Source organism: Callorhinchus milii, unplaced genomic scaffold, assembly GCF_018977255.1.
Source record: "Callorhinchus milii isolate IMCB2004 unplaced genomic scaffold, IMCB_Cmil_1.0 Scaffold9, whole genome shotgun sequence".
Taxonomy (NCBI): domain Eukaryota; kingdom Metazoa; phylum Chordata; class Chondrichthyes; order Chimaeriformes; family Callorhinchidae; genus Callorhinchus; species Callorhinchus milii.
In genome coordinates, this window is record NW_024704750.1 from 23,790,238 (window position 1) to 23,796,385 (window position 6,148).

The following is a 6,148-nucleotide window of genomic DNA, read 5'->3' on the forward strand; positions in this document are numbered from 1 at the left end:
AGCTCAGGTCATGGGTCCAGGGTCGTGGACCCGAAACACTGACCCGCTTTCCTCTCTCCATGGATGCTGCCTGACCTGCTGAGTGTTCCCAGCGACTCCCGGTTGTGTTGCAGGAGCCGCAGTCTCCATTACCTCTCTCATGTTTGATATAGATTTCCTATCGACCCCCCCGCCAGCCCTCCACCCACCAGCACCCCACCCCCACAAACCCCTCAACCCCCGCTGACCAAGTGACCTCATAAAGTTCTGTTCCTGTGATATCACAAGCGACGACACCCATTCATGACGTCACATAAGACATTAATTACGTTGACACAAAAGGCCTGTCTCTAAACATGTAAGGAGGCAGATGAGGACAGACTGAAAGGTACACAGGATGTATGTATATCAATGTCCAACTGATAACATGGGATGACGTGACAATTCTGTGCGCCCTGAACTGGTCCTGGAACCAAATACACATTACGGATCAATGGTTTACGCAAAAATGAACCGCTGAGTGCAAGCCGACAAATAATACACAAGTGCTGGAGTCATTTTGTTTTTGTTTGGTGTGTGATTACATCACCGGGCTGCACGTGAGGAGACAACTCTCTTGTTATAGCTCGTTGTGGGACACTGGTTTTCACAAATTAGCGACGCATTTGCCTACAATATGCACGGTCGTTCCACTTTACAATAGATAACTTGTGAGGCGTTTCAAGGTATGGAAATGCGTATAAAAATGCAGCAGGGCTCATTATTTATTATTTTTCAGGCTCTCTTCCCCTAGCGAACCTGACAATATTTTTTTTGTGAGCTGAAACTCAAGCGGACAGTCGCTGAGTTAGTGTCGGAGCAACTTGAGCAAAAATTGAGTTATTTTTGTGCGATATCTCATTTAGATCTCCACCGCTTGTCTTCCCACCTCAACCTTCAAGGCCCTGTCCTTGAGTGGTTTAGGTCGTATCTCTCCCACTGTCTTCACTTTGTTTCCACGAACGGCTTTTCCTCCACCCCCCGCACTGTCTCGTGCGGTGTCCCTCAGGGCTCTGTCCTCGGTCCCCTCCTCTTCACCCTCTATATGCTCCCCCTGTGGTGACATCATCCGCAGACATGGGGTTCACTTCCACATGTGTGCGGATGACACCCAACTCTACCTTTCCTCCTCTACCTCAACTCCACGACCCCGATGTCCTGACAGCTGCCTGTCCGACATCGAGTCCTGGACGAGAGACAACTTTCTTCAGCTCAACGTGTGCAAAACTGAGGCCCACCTGATTGGCTCACGTCAGCGTCTCCGCACCTCAGGCGCTGACACCATCAGCATCCAAGGCCACACTCTCCACCTCTCAAAGCCATCAGGAACCTCGGGGTTCTGTCCGACCCTGAGCTGTCCTTTCTCCCTCATATCCGCACCACAACTGGCACCGCCTTCCATCACCTCCGGAACATCGCCAGACTACGGCACTACCTCACCCCTCACGCGGCTGAAACCTGGTCCACACCTTTATCACCTCAAGGCTGGACTATGGGAACTCTCTCCTCGTCGGCCTTCCGGCACCTCCCTCCACACTGCAGGTCATTCAGAACTCTGCAGCTCGTGTAGTGTCCCGCACCAGGCTTCGGGACCACATCACCCTCACACTCGCCCTCACCCTCGCCCTCACCCTCGCCCTCACCCTCGCCCTCGCTCGCCTCCACTGGCTCCCCATCACACAGAGGATCGAATTCAAGATCCTCACCCTCACCTACAAGGCCATTCATGGCCTCGCTCCCTCCTCCCTCTCCAACCTACTATCCCCCTACCTACCTGCCCGTACCCTCCGTTCCTCTGGCTCCGGTCTGCTCCACATCCCCTGCCCCAACTGCCCTACCATAGGTGGCCGGGCCTTCAGCCTCTCAGCCCCGAGGCTCTGGAACTCCATCCCCAGTGCCTTCGCCGCTTCCTCCCTTTCCTCCTTCAAGGCCGGTCTCAAGACCTTTCTCTTTGACTGTGCCTTCAGCTCCCCTCTCGACTCTCTACCCCCTCCTCCCTCCCTTCCCTCCCTCACCTGACCATTTCCCCTCCTCGCTCCCTCCCTTCCCTCCTCTCACCCTGACCATTTCCCCCTCTCGCTCCCCTCTCTTCCCTCCCCTCACCCTGACCATTTCCCCCTCCTCGCTCCCTCCCTTCCTCCCTCACCCTGACCATTTCCCCCTCCTCGCTCCCTCCCTTCCCTCCCCTCACCCTGAACATTTCCCCTCCTCGCTCCCTCCCTTCCCTCCTCCCCACCTGACCATTTCCCCCCTCCTCGCTCCCTCCTTCCCTCCCCTCACCTGAACATTTCCCCCTCCTCGCTCCCCCTTCCCTCCCCTCCCCTCACCCTGACCATTTCCCCCCTGCTCGGGTCCTGAGCCAACTGTCCAGCGCCTTGTAGTTTGTCATAGCGCTCAATACAAGCTAGGGAAGACAAGATACAACAACAAATTACACTTGGTATATCACCTTTCACGTCGAAAAGACAACCCAGGGCGCTGGACAGTCGGGTTCAAGAGGGGGTGGAGGGCAAGGGGGGTATGTGGGTGGGAGGGTGCATGAAGACATGGTCGAAGAGAAAGGTCTTTAGATGGGACAAAAGAAGGAGGCAAGAGAAGGGGGCGAGGCGGTGGGATTGCGGGATAGAGTTCCAGAGCGTGGTGGTGGTGGTGGGTGGGGCGCGGGGGCGGGGGGTTCGGGGGGCAGAGATGCTGAAAGATAAATGATCAGGAGAAAAATATTTCAATGATCTCTGCATTTCTTTCCCCAGTTGAAAATTACCCAATAGGTTTTTTTACAAATATGCAGAAAGATATGACAGAGCAAGATTTACTCCGCAAAGAGAAGTGACGCAAGTTTTTTTTCTTTGCTTTCGGCTTGATGAAAATGGCTGAAAGACCCTGGAAAAAATTAAGGAGGAAAGATAAAAAAATCAAGTCGGAAAAAAGGTTTTCAGTCGAAGATGAATTGGAGACTTCGAGGCAGCTATCGGACTTGGATAAAACCTCCACTAAATCTTATGTGATCGAATGGCTTTGCTCACAGCCCCATTCATCTTCTGTGATTCAGATGTCTCCTTTGGAGGACCCGCCCTCATTCCATGACATCTACCACCACAACCTAAAGAAAGTTCCTTCCGCAAACGTGTCCAGTTCCTGCTTTACAATATTCCAAAAACGGGAAATGTCGGAAACACTCTCGGAGAAGGAAAGCTTCGGGAGCGCTTCTGACGGTGGGATCCACAGAGACTCGAAGCAGTTTGATAACCTTTCCCAACCTGTCACCCCTTGCCCCTTACCTCCCACCGCCAAACACTCGTCACTCCATGTCTCCTCTGCCACCGGCTTTAATGACTACGTGAAGACCATTCACAGCAGCCATCTTGACCATTCGAGCGAGTCGAGTTGTGGGAAGGTGAGTTCGAGCGCAGCAGCCAGTTGGATGGGATCTCACAAAGATCATAACAACTTTTCCAAGGGAGAGAAAGAGTGGGAAATGTACGCCAGCGACTACCTTGAAGATCATGGTGACCACATCAGTTTTTGCTCAAGGGACACAATCGAGGCTGACAATGAGAAGAACAAGGAGGTTGAAGGGAGCGCCACAAGGATTGACACCAATCAGTTCTCTGTTGGTGCCCACGGCGACAAGAAATTAATGGGCCAAACAACGGGCCAGGTGAGAACAGCCAAGTCCAGTGACATTTCACCGAACCACAAGAGAAAACCGGAAGAGAATCCATCTTTAAACGTCGCGACGTTGACTTTGTCGATGAAGGAGAGAAGGAGCGAATCCCAGACCAACCCCACGAAGACTCGCTCTCTGCTGTCCATTTCATTGCTTAAGACGCAGGTGAAATCGAGCGTCCCACCTGACAAACACCACCGCCACCTGGCGAGCCCGGCCAAGCAGGTTTCGGCCTCGCTGCCGCAGAGGAGCGACATTACAATTCGGGACAAAGGATTTGGAGGAACTTTGAAGGGAGGGTGTGATAGGGGCAAGCGGTACAGAGCGCAGGGTGCGCAGGAAAGCCGAGGGTTACGAAACATATTGGAGCAACTGAATTTTCATGGGTTGGAAACCGTGGCGGAGCAAAAGGGACAGGAAAGCGAGCGGGATGACGTCCTGGCGGGAGACGGAATTAATCGTGGGGCAAGCGAGACGGAGCAAGAGGAGCCTCCGAATGGTCTGAGACCACCAAAGGTGGTGGAGCATTTAGAAGCTCTTGACCTTTCAGGACCAGGTACTTACACTGGGTTGGAGTGATCACAATATTGACCTATTTAGGACTTTACCAGAAGTGACAGAGTTCTTGAAGCGTTATCGCTTTCAGGAAATGGTGAGAGGGAACCCTTTATCCCAGGGCGCTGGACAGTCAGGGGTTTTTTGGACCCGAGCTGAGAGTGAGGATCAGAAAGGGTGGAGGGCGGTGGATCGGGGTGGGTGGGGGGGATTGGGGGGTTGGGTTAGGACTGGTGGCTGAAGGCACTGTCAAAGAGGAAGGTCTTTAGACGGACTTGAAGGAGGTAAGAGAGGGGATGAGGTAAAGGGATTGCAGGAGAGAGTTCCAGAGAGTGGGGGCCGAGATGCTGAAGGCCCGACTGCCAATAGTGGGGCGGGAAGTGCGGGGGACCTGAAGTAGACCAGTGTCCGCCAAGCGGAGAGAGCAGACAGGCTGATATGGGGTGAGGAGGTCGGAGAGGTCGAGGGGAACAACACCGTGAAGGGCTTTGAAGGTGAGAACGAGGGTTTCTGCGGGACGGGGAGCCAGTGAAACCGGGCAAGAATAGGGGTGATTGGTTCATGGAGCCTGGTGTGGGAGAAGACATGAGCTGCAGAGTTTTGAATAATCTGTAGCTTGTGGAGGGACGAGTTGGGAAGTCCAGCGAGAGGCAGTTGGTGTAGTGAAGCCGGGACATGATGAAAGTATGAGTCAGGGTCTCGGCGCTCTGCGATGAGAGGTAGAGGCGGAGGAGGGCAATGATGTGGAGGTGGGGTAAGTGGAATGGGTCACGGCACGAATGTGAGGATTAGCTGAGGGTCGAAAAGGACACCAAGGGTTGGTATTGGTGAGGTGAAGAGTGCAGCCATCAATAGTGATAATGTCAGCGGTTGAGGTGAGGAGAAGTTGCCGGAGCCAAACAGGAGGGCCATTATTTACTCAATGCATCAATTCTTGAGTTACATTTTATCATAGAATCATCGAATTATACAGCACAGAAGGAGGCCATTTGGCCCATTGTGTCTGTGTCGGCTCTTTGAAAAGAGCTTCCAAATGAACCCCACTCCCCACTCTCTCCCCATAGCCCCGATCAACCCCACTCCCCCGCTCTCTCCCCTTAGCCCGGCAAACTTGTCCTCCCAAACAATTATCTACTTCGCTCTTAAACGCTGTTATCAAATCAACCAGCATTTTCTGTTCAGGCTCAGCACATAGGTTATGCCTGGAATTAACCAGGAGATCTCCGGTGTTGTGCCCGGATTGAGACAGATATTATGAAACACACTATATTGCTTTAATGGGAAGGGACAGTGGAGCTGTTCATCATTAAATGTGTGAGCTTTCCTTAGAATCGTCCTTTTTCCACGAAAAGCCAATGTCCATCTATATCGTCAGAAGAGATGGATCCACATTAGTCAGTTAAATAATGTTTATTGCATTCCCCGTCTGCAGAGACGTATCTACGATGTGAAGCTTGGAAACCATTATAAAATAGTAACTCCTTCTTTGCTGAACAGATGGAAGTTGGCTCCATGGAGATTTCTCAATATTGTGTTCATGGTTTCTCCACCTTTGGCTCAGATTGATGATATCTCAATGTCTGAATACATTTCCTGAGATATCATCAAGAACAATACCACAAGGAAAGTGCTACTCATTGTGAGGTGGAAGAGATTTAATCTTTTCACAGGATTTTACACAATATCACAGTTGATTTTGATTGAGCAACGAAATGATTGAGGGAATGGAGGGTCTGGACTAAGAGGAGAGACTCAGTAAATTGGGCAAAATGTTCACACTGGAAACGAGGAGATTGAGACATGATTGCTGTCTTTAAGATTCTAAAGTGGCAAAACAATGTAGATCATGACAGGCTGCTTCAAACTTGTCCAGAATAGTAAAACCAGAGGCCATGGCCTGTGATTGAA